Source organism: Triturus cristatus, chromosome 11 (assembly GCF_964204655.1).
Source record: "Triturus cristatus chromosome 11, aTriCri1.1, whole genome shotgun sequence".
Classification (NCBI taxonomy): Eukaryota; Metazoa; Chordata; class Amphibia; order Caudata; family Salamandridae; genus Triturus; species Triturus cristatus.
The window spans coordinates 395,087,525-395,104,647 of NC_140594.1; the positions used below are offsets into that span (position 1 = coordinate 395,087,525).

The 17,123-nt window shown below is 48.0% G+C and overlaps 1 long non-coding RNA gene across 1 annotated transcript; it reads left to right on the top strand.

Annotated features, from left to right (window-relative positions):
* The first annotated feature begins 1,488 nt into the window (after nucleotides 1-1,488).
* Nucleotides 1,489-11,485, top strand: LOC146784271 (uncharacterized). Its single transcript, XR_014970820.1, has 2 exons — nucleotides 1,489-4,984; nucleotides 10,350-11,485. It is a non-coding gene; the product is annotated as an uncharacterized LOC146784271 (long non-coding RNA).
* Nucleotides 11,486-17,123: the final 5,638 nt, after the last annotated feature.

Here is a 17,123-nt window from a genome sequence, read left to right on the forward strand (position 1 = left end):
GTATCTGGGGGACCCAGGCCCCACACCAGGCGGGGGGGGGCAGATGGGGTGTCTAGTACATGCATGACACTGAGGTTCCAGGAGTTCAGCTTCAGATTTGCCTACTGCCAATTTACTCTGCTCTCTTCGGTGCTCACTGCAGGGGGTGTTCAGCAGCGGCATGGTGGATAGACAGGCATTTTGGGCAACGGGATAGGTTTGGATGTCAGAGGACGTTCGGAAGCATTTTCAGAACGCTGGTGCCATCTTGGCCGTCCAGGCCACCACGTGTAGCCCCTATTTTTAAGAAGTGAAATAAGAACCTTACTGCCTGCTATCAGCCCATATTGCTCCTTTTTCAGTGCTGAAAACATTTGGCAGAGATCTAATCTTAAGGTTAGAGGCCTGAGCAGAGGAAAATGGTACCCTCTCAAGATTCAATACAGATTTTGCTCGGGATTGGGAACGGTGGAGCAATATCTCAAACTGCTACCTGTTAGTAGTGAAATGCAGCAAGGCAAAGCGGGAATTAATCCACATGGGTTTTATGGATTTAACTGACGCTCTTGATCTAGTGAACCGTTCAAAGCAATGGCAGCTGATGGAAATTCAGAGGGTGGAGAAGCCTTTAATTAGTATTTTAAAGAGATTACATCTGTACACGCCCGTTAGGGTATGTTACAGCATTGATGAGGCCTACACAGAAAAAAAAGGTTTGTTGAGAGGGGTTAGACAATCAATCAATCAATCATGTTTCTTGTATATCGCGACTACTCACCCTTTAGGGTCTCAAGGTGCTGAGTGGGGGGGATGGATCTGAGGTTAAGTGGAAGAGCCAGGTCTTAAAATCCTTCCTAAATTGAGGCAGCGACGGTGATTGCCTGAGATGTAGCGTCGGGAAGTTCCAGGTCTTCGCAGTGAGGTAGGAGAAGGATATTCCTCCAGCGGTGGTCAAGAGGATCTGTGGGATGGTGGCCAGGGCCAGTTTGGTGGAGCAGAGATGTCTGGTGGGAGTGTAGAAGGAGAGGCGGTGGTTGAGGTATGCAAGTCTGGCATTGTAAGGCTTCGTAGGCATGCGTGAGGAGCCTGAAGGTAATTCTTTTGTTGATAGGTAGCCAGTGAAGGTCTCTCAGGTGACCCGTGATGTGACTGTGGCGGGGATGTTCAGGATGTGTTTGGCAGAGGCGTTCTGGATGTTCTGCTGTTTCTTTATTTAGGAGTTTTTGGGTGGTGCTGGTGTAGAGTGCGTTGTCGTAGTTAGTCTGCTGCTGACAAGCGCATGGGTGACTGTTTTCCTGGACTCAGTGGGGATCCACTTGAATAGCTTACGAAGCAGGCTGAGCGTGTGACAGCAGGACGACGAGGTGGCGTCGATTTGGCGGTTCATAGAGAGAGAGGAGTCCAGGATGATGCCACGGTTTTGTGCGTTGGCCGTGGGCGTGGGGGGGAGTTCAGAGCACTGTCGGCCACCAGGAGTTGTCCCAGGTGGAGGGGGTGGAGCCCAGGATGAGGACTTTGGTCTCGTCTGAGTTGAGCTTGAGGCAGCTGTCCTTCATCCAGGTGGCGACTGCCTTCATCCAGTAGTGGAAGTTGCTCTTGGTGGCTGTGGGTTCATCTGTGAGGGAGAGAATCAGCTGGGTGTGGTCAGTGTAGGAGACTATGTTGAGTCCTGACTTCTGACGATGGCTGCCAGCAGGCCATGTAAATGTTGAAGAGGGTGAGGCTCAGGGAGGATCCCTGAGGCACTCCGCAGCCAATCTCTGAAGGTTCTGAAGTGAAAGGTGGAAGTCGGACTCAGTGTTTGGCCGGTGAGGAAGTAGCAAAGGCATTTTGTGGCTATGATGTGGATGCCGGTGTCATGGAATCTTGCGCAGAGCGTGTGTTGAGAGATGGTGTCGAAGGCGGCTTGAGGGCAGTAGTCCGGCATCGGTTGAGGAGGGTGCGGAGCTCATCTATAGCGGCGTGGAGAGTGGTCTTGATGCTGTGGTTGCTTCTGAAGCCTGATTGGGAGAGGTCCAGGATGTGGGTCATTTCGATGAACTCAGAGGTTGGCGTTGATGGCTTTCTCTAGGTCTTTGGCTGGGAAGGGGAGCAGAGAGATGAGTCTGTAGTTCTTGATGTCCTTCGGATTGGCAGATGGTTTCTTCAGCAGGGGGTTGACCTCTGCGTGTTTTCAGTCTTCAGGGAAGGTGGTGGACTTGATTGAGCAGTTGATGGTGCAGCAGAGTTCGGGTGCAATGTAGGTGCCGGCTCTGTTAAAGATGTTGTGATGGTAGAGATCCGAGGGGGCTCTTCATGTTCCTGACGGTGTCATTAGAGGTGTGGGTGGTCCAGTTAGGCAAAATCTGCTGGGGTTGGGAGCCATTTGGTGCGGTGGTTGTGGGTGAGATGGGTGTCTCTTGGGTTGCGAAGCTGTCATAGATCTCCTTGATCTTGCGGTGGAAGAAGGTGGCAAGGTTGTCGCAGAGGATTGAGAGGGGAGAATGTCTGCTGCCTCTGTGCTGGGTTTGGAAAAATGATTTGACCACGGTGAAGAGTTCTTTGCTGTTGTGTGTGTTGCCATTGAAGAGTTCCTGTATGGCTGCTTTCTTTGTTGTTCTGATGAGGTGGTGGTGTGCGATGGTGGCCGTTTTGAAAGCCGTGTGGTCTGCCATGATCATGCTGCTCCATCTTTTCTCGAGCCGTCTGCAGGTGTGCCTGGACTCTTGGAGGGCAGGGGAGAACCAGCTGGCTTTCTTGTAGGGCTGCTTGCCTGAGTGTTTGTTGGTGCAGTAGGAGATCCAATGGTGGAAGTTGTGTGCTGAGGCATTGGCGTACGTGGATGTCGGTGGTGGGGTTTTTGCTGCGGGAGGTGGTGAGCTGGACTTTGTGGCCTTGTTCCAGATTCTGCAAGGATAGCAGTGGGGGTGGTGACGTACGGTGGGTTTGATGAAGAAGAAGTGGCTGACGGAGATGTTGCTTGCGGAGAAGATGGGGTTGAGCATGTGTGCTGCTGAGTGGGTTGGAGAGGTGACCAGTTGTTGGAGTCTGATCACACTCTATAGCTAATAAATCTAGGGAGGGTAACCCACTTTCCATATCTGGGTTTACCATTTGCTTCATCCCTAGATTGGAGGCATTTGCTTACCAATAGAATGCAACAACTGGTGTGCTCAACTGAGGCAGTTCACAGATTTTCAGCTAAAATAGAGGAAAAACAATCAAAGTTATAATGGAGATATATAAACCTAAATTAAACCCTGCAGGTTCATATAGGGCCAGGGTTTGGGACCATGCTAATCCGAGCCCCTCCAGAGGGTTGAGAACTACTTTATACATATACACTGGCAATGCTTCTTATTTAACAGCTCCCCATATAAAGTATTTGAATGGCAGTAATTAGTTTTATACGCTCACCTTTGAAAATCAGGAAACTCGTCTGTAAATCCCAGGGGGTGAGATTGCAGATGAGATACCTGGGAGTTCTAATAACCCAAGAGATTGAGAAACTTAGTAAGATGGACCAACCTGCCCCTTATATCTATGGCAGAGTCAATTTGGTTAAGATGATTGTGCTACAAAAAAATCATTTTTTCTTTAACTCTATACCTCTCACTTTTCCCAAAGAGTGCATCGCTAAACTGCAGGGTAGAATTGGTAGTTTTATCTGGGCCTCAAAAGGAACTAGGATTGCTTGGAAAAAATTGAGGAGAAGGCTGGGTTCCTGACTTTGCCTGACCGCCAGATATATTGCTATGCATTCCATTTTGAGAATTCACGGATGTTGACTAACAAACCAGACTGATCCTCAATGGGTAGACTATATGAGGCAATGCTTAGTGGATTGGGGCAGACCATTTCTTGCTCAAGTATGGGGATCCGAAATACTTTTAAAAAGTCAGGCTGAAAGTTTTGAAAACCGCATTAACAAAATGGATATATTTTAGAAAGAGATTTAGTATCCCATATTACACGTCTTTAGCCCCAATCTGGGACTACCTGGGCACATCAGAATGTTTGGAAGTCCAGTTAAGCCACCCCCTAAAGACAGCTGGCTTAAACTGTTGGTCAGATCTGAGTGCAGGATCGGGAATGGCGGAGTGGCAAGCTCTGAGTGCATGTACTAATGGCCAGCTAACGAGATTCAAATATTATTAGCTACAATCATGGTGGGCAACTCAAGAGTGGGTAGAGGAAGAGAAGGAGGTATGGTCTGAATGGGTGATGAAGGTTGGCTCTTTAAAGAAGGAAGTATTGACGTGGTATTGGGAGTTTTTAGAGGCTGAGGACAAGAAATACCCCAACTTATCCTCAATTTGGGAAGAGGTAATCGTCGAAGGGGATATAAGGCAGATATGGCAAGTATCTTTTTATACATTATATGCTGTGGTGAAATCTGCTTTACTTAAGAGAAACCATTTGTTTACAACACACAGGGCCTACTGGTCTCCAAGTAATCTGTCAAAAATGGCTCGGAAAGATATTGGATGTTCGAAATGGAAGTTCTTAATGGCAGATGACATACACATGTTTATGCAATGCCCAATACTGGCTCCTTTCTGGGGCACTGCATGTAATTTCATCTGCAAAAATAACCAGACATTGCATGAAGGTAAGCCCTCAACTTATATTTTTGGGGATCAACCCTGAAGGATACTGTGGTTTAAACTCTGCCAAAATGAAGTTTGTTTTATGTGGTTTTGCTGGCAAGACACGAGATATGTAGGCTTTGGAAATCAGCAAATGCACCGTTTTTTAGTGACTGCTCAAAAAACATCAAGTTAATAAGTGAGATGGAAATAGCCTGTGACCCCCGGAGCCTAGAGATATCAATAGAGGGTCCAATGATTAAGCCATGCTTGCTGTGTCTCTTTGTTTTCTCTTTCTTCAGCCTGGGAAGGCCATTTCGGAACTGCAGTAATCTTGTGGGGGTAGACACCCCCTCCGCCCCCATGGGAGAAGACCTACGCCAGCACGAAAGAGATGGTGGGATGAGGACAAAAAAAAACCAATAAGGAAATCTTATGTAAATGACTTATTTATCTATATTTTAATGCTGTTTTTAATTATTTATTCATACTTCCTATGCATCAACTATATGTATTGCTGCATCTCTTATAATAACGATGAATAGCCAGCAAGAAAGTAATTAACAAATGTACAATACAAGAGTAAATGGATATGGTGCTTCTTTTGGCATTGGAGAGGGAGGTCAATACCCCTATTAGTCCTGCCATTTTAGCACCGGCCTTCACTTTCATACTTGAGTAAACTCAAGTATTAGGGTTAACGTCTGTAAAACCTTTCTGCTGGTCATAGCCTATAAGAACCTTTTATTGCAAGCCATTTCTTTACAAATGAGATGGTCATTATACTTCGTGCAGGTCTTCTCCACTTGTTGTTACCTCCTACGTACAACATGCACCTTCCTTTATTTGGGGATCTATTAAGAAGTTCATTGATAACTGACTGTGACATTGTTTAAGACCACTGTTATCTAAAAGCATGAATTAATATTGCATTATAGGTGAGCTGGTGTTTGATAATAATTTATTGTAGATAAGGATAATATGAGTTGGTATATATCAATGTTGATTGACTGTGTATTTATTATACATCTTCGAATTAATTTGAAAACCTGTTAATAATGAGCAATCTGCCTTGCCATAAACATATTATTTTTATTTCATTATTTTTCTTTTTTGTTTATTCAATTAACAGACCCACTCGTCTAGTAACTTAGATTAGACTCTTTTCCATGGTCTAGATTTAAATATAGAAACAAAATGGTTGTGAAGAAGGTGGTGTAATAAATCAAGGCACTACACCGAAACGTGCATCGACTGCCTTTTTTGTGTTCATTCTTCTGGGCATCCAAAGGAAGAAAAGAAATACAGATGTTTCTTCATAAGTCAGGACCTCAACTGATAAACAGAAACTGTGTTTTAAATGTACAGTAGATCGTCTATATGGACTTTAAACTAGAGTTTTTTTGCATGGTAAGTTATATAAATACTATTGATACCTTGTTTTGATTAAATATTTTTTTATAAACATGTTTTATGCTCTAAATCAGCACACAACAAATCAGAGTTTAGCACTGGGCCTCAGTTACCCCAGGGGGTTTAGAGCCTAATATTAGACATATTGCCAAGCAGGTCAATGCTACACAGATAGCTATCTACATTGGAATACACGTATAAGAAAAACAGTGTCATCTTTTTATGCTAGTATTATAAGGTGTTGCATCTGACTGTTCTGTGATCTCACACACCAGCCGGTATGCACACCGTTAAATTAAAAGAAAAAAAAATTGAAATACAACATATGAGGATATCGGAATGGGGACCTATAGTGAAGATGTGTGCCCACAGGGCAGGAAATCCGCTGTCACTATGACTTGTGGGAGTGTAGAAATGCTTGTAACAGGTTAGAGGATAGAATTATGGACACCACACGTCTATAAGGCCCAACCCCTAGCCATTCAACAGTTTATGACGATTCTTCACCATCCACCAGTGGAGGGTTTATCTCTCCCGCTTTGTCTGTAATTGGGCGTCAGATCTCAAAATCTAGTCCCAGGCCCTATGTTGATTAATGTTATTGATGTTTTTTTCAAACAAATTATTGTAGTCAATAATTCATCATCGTATATTTATAAAGAAGGTTTGGCAAGACTGTTAGGATAAGAATTAGGCATTGATATGCTTTTTGCTCAGTGGTGTATAGACCAAGTAGAATAAATAGGTTTAACATTTTGATTTGGGATACCTTATTAACTAATACTTCAGGTGAAGAGTTTTGGTGTTACTTTCTTATGATTTACTGGGTACTCTGATACCTTTTAACCACACCCTAACAGTGATTATTAAATTGATAGCAAGCAGTAAAGATTACAGTATTTACTGGCTGCGGAGAATAAGTTATTTCCTTCATTAATGCTCTTTCTAATGGATACTCGAACTGCAGATTCCTCACTTTTAGAATTTTCCCAAGTATCAGACGGGATTGCAGGATTTGTTCATCAATCCTTTCCGTGCACCTGTAAATAGTGCTGTATGGCTCCACAATGACTTCACACTGATGGAAGGGAGCTGCGTATTAGTGCACTCCTGTGTATTGACATCAGTTTCTTAATCTTCTCCCTTCCGCGCCGTCGTACTCGGAGCACTTTAATTGCAGGTGACAGTGTGCCAAAATCTAACATAAAAACCTTATTATGATTCCAAGAATTGGAAAGTGGGAGGGTAGTAAAGAAATCTGCAGTTGGATGAGGTAGCTAGAAACAGTGTAACACAAGGTAAGTAAATTGTCTTTCTGTTGTATACTTCTAACTGCAGAGTCCTCACTTTTAGAATAGATACCACAGCAGTACCTCCACGAGGGTCTGTAGAGTGGACTCAGATTCAAAGTCATGCAAGACCAATCCGGCAAAATTGCCCTCCTGCCAGATGTGAATGTTGAGGCGGTGTTTTGTGAACATGTACACCAATGCCCCCATTGTAGTTTGGAAGATTATCAGAACTGCACCCCTCCTTTTCAATGCTGTTGTTGCAGCCTTGGTCTTGGTGTATTGAGCCTGAAGGTTTTATGGGGGTTCCTTCTTAGCCAGCTCTTAAAAAATGTAATAGAATGAACTTTCCACCTGGTCATAGTTCTCTTTTGCGCTACCTTCCCTTTATTGGTCCCATTAAATCCCACAAAGAGATCATCCTCCACACTATGGTTTCTGGTATGGTCAATGACCTTAAGATCACAGCTCTCTTGGGGGTCAAGCTGATAGAGCATCTCCTTCTCTTTCGAGGTGTGTGGCAGAGGAAAACAAAAAGCAGGGTAATCGACTGGCCAACATTGAAGTGCAGTATCACTTTTGGCAGGATGGTAGCATGAGTCCTCAACACCAACTTGTCAGGGAAGAAAGTAGTTTAGGGAGGGTGCACAGGGAGAGAGAGAGTCTGTAGTTCATTCATGCAGCATGTAGAAGTGATGGCGTATGAAAGAGTGTCTTGATTGGGCATAGGCTCTAATAGTGCTTTAGGCCCTTCTCAAAATGCAACATAGCCAGCAATTTTAAAACGGAGGGTTGACCAGACCAACATAAAATGGCCAAAAGTGCCGGTAAGTAATCATTAACTGTGCTCACTGCACAGGCATGCTGGGCCAATGACAAAACAAACAAGACATCTTAGTTTGACCTGCAGAGGTTCGAGATGAGATAACCCACACCAGGCTACAAACTATCACCAGCGCCCAGCATAGATGCACTTCCAGGATGAGGGTCTCGCTGTAAGAATAAAATCTACTACTTTGGGCACCAAGCCAAAAGAATGCAACCATTGCAGCTCAGTATCCACATTTGGAGAAGTAGGTTGTAGGTATTCAGGTGTAGGACTGTCCCCTGTTGTAAGATTGGAGGTCCTCCCGAAGGGGTAGTCAGATCAGAGGATAACAGCCCTGGAGCTCTGGGTACCACACTCTCCTGGCGCAGTCCTGGGTTGTTAAGATAACTTCGGCCTGGTCTGTCCTAACTTTCCTCAAATCTCAAGGTAGGAAACTTAGAAACAGGAATGCATACAGTAGTCCTGGCTCCCATCTCAGACAGAATGCGTCTCCCAGTCACCTTTATTGGAGGAAACAAATGTGTGCAGAGCTCTGCATGTTCATGATGGTGGTGAACACATCTAACCAGGACATGCCCCAATGATTAAAGATCCCCTATGCCACCTCAGGATGTAGACACCACTCATGGTCCACTCCAGGTGGTACCCAGTTCAAGGACCCCGGGAAGTTGCTGGCTACCAAAAATATCTTCTGGTTCAGCACCCTGCAGAGACGTATCGCCTCCTAGCACTGGATCCAGGTCCCCTCCTTCCCTACTTGTTGCACTACTACATGGTGGTCATGTTGGCCATTAGGTCCTGTTCTAGCCTTCCCTTTGGTTGGTAGGATGACTTTCAGAGTCAGACTGATCGCCTGAAGTTCCAAAAGGTTGATTTTGAGTTGCCTCTCTGCTGGAGACCAGAGGCCTCTTATCTCCACTTCTCCAATATGACCCCAGCAGTGACGCGTCTATCACAATGATGATATCTAGGTGGGGAAGGGCTAGGGGCTTGCTGCAGGTCTGGCAGGGCCTTATCTGCCACCACTGAAGGCCCTGAGCCACCACGTAAGGTTTCTTGCAAGATCTGGGGCCTCATGTAGGTAAATAAATTTTACCGGTTCTTAAATACCGAGCCGTACCAAATCGGTAAATTAGAATCGGTAAGTTATATGTAGGTAAAAATTCGGTAACAGTTACCGATTCGGTAACATTCGGTAAATACGAATCGGAATTCACCGATTCGGTAAATACCGAGGTGATAATTACCGAATCGGAAAATACCGAGGTGGTATCTACCGATTCGGAAAATACCGAGGTGGTATCTACCGAATCAGAAAATACCGAATCGGTATGTACGGATTCGGTAAATAACATCACATGACTTGACGAAACAGCTAATCCTGTGCAACGACAGCCCACCCAACCAGGAACTGCCCACACCCAGGCAGGTGTACACAATTAGCCGACGTGGCCACACCCAGGCAGGTGTACATAATTAGCCGACCCTGGAGAGGCTTGGAGTGCAGAGGAGAGGCAGGGAGCAGTTGCATGTGCGAGCGGGAAACGAACAGCATGTCCAGCCAGAGAACACAGAAAGACGGAGGGGAAAGGAGGAGGAAGCTCAAATTCAGCCCCAAGGAACTCCAGGTGCTGGTGGAGGAGGTGGTGAAGCAGCACCAGAAGCTGTTTGGGAGGCAATCCCTGCAAGTGCCTGAGGCCGAAAAGCGCAACATATGGCTGGCCATCCAGGCGCAGGTCAATGCTGTGGGAGTGACCCACAGGGACATTGAGGTCCTCAAAAAGCGCTGGTATGACCTGAGGATTGTGACCAAGAGGAAGATGGGCGACATCCAGAAGGAGGCCAGCCAGACCGGAGGTGGAACCAACAGGGCACCTGCCCTCACCGAACTGGAGGAGCTGGTGGCGGCCACAATCGAGCAAGAGAGCGTCGTGGGTCTTGGGGACGCCGACAGCTCTGCCAGAGCCGCAACACACCAAGGTAAGACGAAAGCACAGCAATGTAGCCTCCCCTACCCCTATCCCACATCCCCCATTGTGAAACGAGAATCACACTGCAGTCCACACGTGTCAGTGCAGACAGGCAATGCATTCCGGGAGATGTAGTCAGGGCAACACTAACCATGACGTAAATGTCACAGGGCAACAAGGCATGTCACGCACTCGAGGCACAAGGAGACAGAGGACAGATTGGAATGTGAAATGATTTATTGTGACGCTTGCAATGCAGCCCTTCGGGGACACTGAGCCAATGTTGTTTTTCTGTCCACAGATGTGACATCATGCAGTACAGGGCATGCTGCAGGGGAGACGGCACACCAGCCACAAAAATCACCTCTAGCCAGCACGAGTTCAGACCAGGGAGCAGGCCCACTGGCAGCCGCACCACCAACACAGCCAGCCTCGCCGCACACAGAGCCAGCATCACCTCACCGAGAGCCAGCATCACCACAACCACAGCCAGCATCGCCACTCATGTTCGAATCACCGGCCACATCTCCGCTTGCAGGTGTGAGAATGAGGAGGCGTCCAGCAGCCAGGCTACGAGCCTTCGACACCTCGTCAGACGACAGCATGGGCCCAGAAGACCGCACCGGGCACCAGGAAGGGAGCCATCCCACTGTGCCCCACACCTCACAGGCAGCACAGACGGGAGCAAGAGGGCGCCGCAGGTCGCGTGTCCAGAGTCCACCAGCACCCCCTGACGGCCATGGTGTCTTCTTGGGGCTCGAGGGCCAAATGTTGAAGCAACAGCGCCTGCAATCAAAGGCAGTTATGTCAGTCCAGAGGCACATGCGGGTGATGAAGACAAGCTTAGTCAACATGGACACAAACATTGGCGGCATGGCTGCGGGCATTCGGGACATGTCCCAGTCAATCCAGCAGTTGTGCAGCAAATTAGATGCTGACATCGAAGCACGGCGCCGGGAACGCCAGAGAAGGGACACTACCAGCAGGGCACTCAACCGTCTGGCAACTGCGACTTCCCTACTTTGCCGGCGCTCTGTGACGATGCAGGAGGGCCTAACACAGTGCTGCAGCGACCTGTCTCGGGGGATGGTGCAGGTGACAAGTGCACTAGGGGTGCTATTGACTAGTCAGGCGTCGACAACTGCTGCAGGGGATGCTGCGGAGAGCATCGACACCAGCAGCAGCATCACACCCCCCGTCCCCGAAGCACGCAGGAGCAGCAGGCGGCTTGGGGTTGGCTCTAGTGAGGATGCACAGGCCGTGCAATCCACCACTGCAGCGCGTATGCGCAAACATTGATGTGGCCCTGCTTAGCCACTTCCCATTGGGTGACGTAACCCTGGACATACTCCTTGTATAGATGGTATATTGCCAGATTGGCCTGTTCATGTGTTCATGGCGTGGTGCCACATTAAACTACGTCATGACTTCTCACAACTCGCTGTGTCCCCTCACTTACTCAGAAATAGTTGCATGTGATCTCTGCCCGTCTCTCTCTCCCATCGATTGCAGTTGGCACTCTAGCTGCGCTGCCCTCTGGCTGGCCTGACTCATCCTCGTTGTCCTCAAAATATGTTAGTTCCACATCTGTACCTTTTTTCGTGGCAAGGTTGTGCAGCATTGCACAAGTGGCAATAATCTTGCAGCAGGTGATGGGTTTGTACTGGCGTGCGCCTCCCCTCTTGTGGAGGCAGCGGAACCTGCTCTTCAGTAGTCCAAACGTGCGCTCCACCACATTGCGTGTTGTTTTGTGGGCCACGTTGTATCGTCTCTCACTCTGGGTTGCTGGGTGTAGGTAGGGAGTGAGGATGAATGAACAGCATGCATATGCACTGTCGCCTGGATGAGTAAAAGGGAACCATCAGTTACATGCCTCTATACACTCTGATTTGCAGGTTGCAAGGGGCGTCACTGTTACTTACCCAGCAGGTATCCCTCTCCGAATTCGCCGGCACTCAGTCGTGTGTAGATCCCACTATTCTGGAAGATGTAAGAGTCGTGGGTGCTCCCAGGAAACTTTGCAACAATATCTGTGATGATGTTCCCTGCATCACAGATCACCTGCACATTGATGGAGTGGGTGGACTTCCTGTTCCTGTAGATGTGCTCTGTATCAGCTGGTGGACAGATTGGGATGTGTGTACCATCAATACAGCCGATGACATGGGGGAACTGTGCCATGTGATAAAAGTCTGTTTTTGTTTTCTGCAGTGCAGCCTGTGTGTTTGGGAAGCTTATGTAGTGGTGCATTCTCTGCATCATGGCATCCAGGAACTTCCTGAAGAAACGGGACAGGCAACTCTGGGATACACCACCCACCGCAGCTATCACCACCTGATAACTGCCGGATGCCAGTAGATGTAGGCTGCAGAGCACCTGCACATGTGGTGGTATGGCGTGCGCCCTTCTTGTTGGCTGGTCCAGGAGTGGGTGCAGGTCCCTTATCAGGTCCATGATGGTTTCGGGGTGTAGCCTGTACCTCTCATGTATCTCTGCATCAGTCAGCTGTAATAGTGTGATGCGCTGTCTGTAGATTTGTTCCTCCCGTCGCCACACCCTCAGTCCTGCTGCCCGTAGACGTAGGCGCCTTGCAATGACGTACATGGCGGCCATGTTGTCCACGCTGTTGCATTTTGGGATTGCTTATGTGCATTGTTGATGGTTACCACCTGCTTTCAATCCGTGTTAATTACCGACTCTTATTTACCGATTTTCCTGGATTTCTTAATTACCGACTGCTCCTACATGTCATTTTAAATTTTTACCACTTCATATTTACCGATTCGTTAATTATGTATTCGGTAAATATGAATCGGTATTTTAGAATTCGGTAACTATGAATCGGTATTTACCGCCTCATATTTACCGAAAAGTGGTTTTTGGACTCCTACATCTCACTTGTCTGAATACCGGTCGGTAACGGCATATTTACCGAAAATCGGCCGTTACCGACCGGTATTTCGCTACCTACATGAGGCCCCTGGAGAGCATTGGATTGGCTACCACCGGCTCTGGACTGATTTAAACCTTGGATTCCACTACAGGTTGCATGCGGTGTAAGGCCCCAGAAGGATGCACAAGTCCAAGAAGCCTCAGAACCATTATCACAGGACCAAGAACTTAGTCTGAAATATCGAGATCAGATTATGAATGTCCAAGACTCGCTTCGGCAAAGGAAAGGCCTTGTACTCCATTGCATCGAAGGTAGCCATCCTGAAGGAAGTCCTCTTCATAGAGCACTGGTGGGACTTTGGCTCATTGATGGAAAACCAAAGAAATCAATAGCCTGGACATTGTCCAGAATTGGTTTGTAACAGACCTGCCTTTATTGGCCAGTCGTCCAGATACAGCAGTACATGTATCTTCCAACTTGGACAATGAACTGATATCACTTTCAGTCAAGACTCGCTCCTTGCGTTCTCATGTGTACCACCAAGGGGCTGAATTGTGGGACTCTCCAGTGTTCTAATATGCTTCCAGACCTTTCCCTGCATGCATAAAGTGACATCCAGCTATTTGGATGCTATTCGAGAAATGCCATACATTCCCAATCCACGCCGGGTTTTGTGGAAGCCAGTCTGCTAATGCTTGAAACTCCATTATCTATAAACCCCTGCTCACTTCTTCAGCTCCACCCGTGCAGGCAGAGGATGGGTGGAGGAGTTCAGCACACCTGTGGCTGGCAGCTGCTAGCCTGCTCACACCTGATACATGTGATTACTGTGAGCTCTTTTAAGCCCCAGCTTCCTTCAGTCTAGTGTTGATCATTGTAGCTGTGTTCCTGTGAGACCGATCCTTCTTTCCTGAGCTTTTGCTGTCATTGTTTCCAGAGTTCTTGAGCTACAGTTATTCTTTGATTCCTGAGCTATAGCTATCCCTGTTCCTGACCGAGCACTACCTGCTGTGTTAACTTGATTCTTGAGATTTAGCTATCCTTGTCCCTGAACTAGCAGCGTTACCTTGATTCCTGAGCTATAGCTATCCTTGTTCCTGAACTAGCACTGCCTGCAGTGTTACCTTGATTCCTTTGCCTGAGATGCAGCTATACCTTGTTCTGGAATTAGCACTGCCTTCAGTGCTATCTTGATACCTGAGCTACAGCTATACCTTGTTCCTCAATTAGCACTGCCTTCAGTTCTACCTAGACTCTTGAGCCTTAGGTATTTATTGTTTCCTTTATTCCTAAACCAGCACTATCTTGTGCTCTCTTAATGCCTCTCTCCTTCTGTATTTTCCCTTTTCCCAGTGCTTGCCTGTTAGAAATGGGGGTCTCTGGTTGGCAGTGGATGGCCACTGTCCAAGCAGGGACCCTTCTTTCTAAGTCAGAGTGAAGGGCTGCACCCCTTTGACAACCCCTGCTCAACCCCTGCTCCACCCTGTGGTAACGTAGCACGAGCAGTTAGGCTAATCTCAGAGGCAGTGTGTTAAGCGTTTATGACCATACACAGTAATACCGTGAGGAACACTACAAAGGGACACAACACAGGTAGGTATCAAAAAATAGTAATCTTTATATAGAGGCTTATCACCAGACCAAAAAACGAGGAAACCACAATACTGAACAAAAATAATTCTCTCTGGATGCTGCAAAAATAGTTCCAATGGGGAATGCAAAGCTCAGTTCAGGGCAATGGTCTCTGCGACCCTTTTTACTCACAGTTCTGAGGTGTTTGTCAAATCCACAAAAAATGCCGCTCCGGCGGGTTAGCGATGTTTTTCCTCACGCTCTTAGTCACGGCCGCTCGCTAACGGGGGTTAGCGACAATTTTGGGGCCCGCAACTGGGCAGGGCGATGATCAGGCCAGCGAGCCGTCAGCGGCAGCGAGGCGACGATTTTCCTGACGCTCCGCGACTGTAGCGATGATTTTCGGGCCGCAAACGTGCGGGGCGATGATCAGGCCAGCGAGCTCTCAGCGGCAGCGATGCGATGATTTTCCTGACGGTCCGCGGCTGTAGCGATGCTTTTCGGGCCGCAAACGTGCGGGGCGATGATCAGGCCGGCGAGCCCGCAGCAATGTGGTGATTTTCTTGATGCTCCGTAGCTGTAGCGATACTTTTTAGGCCCGCAAACGTGCAGGGAGATGACCAGGCCAGCAAGCTCTCAGCGGCAGCAATGCGATGATTTTCTTGACACTCCTCGGCTGTGGCGGCTCGCTAACAGGCCTTAGCGACGAAAATGAAGTCTACTGGTCCTGAGACTTCAGTCAGGGGGCTAGTTCTCTCTCTAGCCCTTGGGTGATTGCAGGTTCAAGATTAAAAAGTTCTCTTACAGCTCCTTTTCCCTCCTTTTTCCAGTCCAATGAAAACTCCTGCAGGCCAATCCAGGGAACAGCACACAACACCAGGACAGTCCTCTCCTGCAGCTTTCTTCAGTTCCATGGACAAGGGTTGGTCTTGAGATCCAGGGGCAATACAAATTGTAGGGGTTTCAGCACAGATATTTAGACCCCAAAAGTCTTTGTTCTCAGAAGCTACAAGTCACTGAACCCAGCCAGAACCAGTTCTGCCCAGTCCTGGAGCACTTTGTTTACCAGGCTGCATCCTTCCTTTCAGAGTGCAGGGCAGAGACATCAGATGCACCACAGGTGGTGGAGCCAGCATTGTGGAGGGAAGGCACAGCCCTATTCAGGTCCCAGGTGCAACTCCTCCCACCCATCTAGAAGCAGATCTCTCTATTCACCACTGGGACACCTCACCCTGTCTCCTGGAATTCCCCAGCCCTGTCACTCCAGAACCAGACAGCCAATACACATAACAGCAGAGCACACTGGAAGGCTTAGGCAAGAAAATACCTACTTTCTAAAAGTGTATTTTCAAACACAGAATATAAAAATAAACTTTACTAAAAGATGTATTTTAATATTCTGAGCTCAGGCATACTAAATTTGTTTTTCTACCATGTTCTGTGGGTCAGTTAGGACTATAGAATGTAATAGTCAAACTGCCCATTCTGGCCTATGGAGAACAGGTAGCCTTACAGTAGTGAAAGACGAAATTGGGTGTAATTCACTACCAGGACATGCTACACAAACCAAGGCATGTCCTGCCTTACACATACAATGCACCCTACCATAGGGGTGACTTACATGATCCCAAGGGAAGGTTCAGGGGCTGGGAAGTGGGTGCACTTCACAGCCAAGATGGCAGTTCTGGACTGCAATGGCAGGTCTGAGACACACTTTACAAGCTGCTTCTGTGGGTGGCGCAAACCAGCGCTGCAGGCCCACCAGCAGCATTTGGTTTGCCAGCCCTGGACACACAGGCCACGCTACTAGGGACTAACAGGCAAACCAAATAAGCCAATCATGTATATACCAATTCACATGTCATATTTACACAGGGAGAGCATATGCACTTTAGCACTGATCAGCAGTGGTAAAGTGCCCAGAGTCATAAAGCCAACAAAAACAGGTTAGAACAAATCCAGGAGGAAGGCAAAAAGCTTAGCGATGACCCTGCAAAAAGGGCCATTTCCAACACGACCCCCTTCCAGCCAAAACGCAGGGGAGACCAATCACCACCTCGATGGGCTTCCCTGCTTTGGGCGGTAGAACACAGAACTGGCCCGTGACTGCAGGACATATTCCAGTTCTACGCCAGCCTGAGCCCTGGTGGATCCCTGTGTCCACACCCTCAGGGCCCACTAAGACAACCAAGGGGGAACTCTTCCCCTCACCTGTGGACACCACCTGTGCAGCACCTAACCCTAGCTTGCTCACAGGTGTGTCCCACCAGAGAGACAGCAAGCCACAGTTCCCACGGATAGTAGTCAGCGATGAGACCCAGGCCCCATACCTCAGGGCTCTCAAACCTCTGAGGCATCAGAGAGCGGGGGGCAGTAGCCCCGGGTGCCCAGCACCTTTTGTCCACTCGCCCTTCTGTCAGGTCAGGCACACCACTCTGACTCGGACCCGCCAGCCCTGGGCCTGTATCCAATGGCTGGGCGAGAGACAGGGGTGGACTTTCCCACACCCGGTCCTCCTCCTTGGGGCTCGGTACCCTCCCACCTGGAATGGTACCCCCTTCCAGAATTGTCAGGGTACCTGTGGCAGGAGTCCTGCACAATTCGCCCACC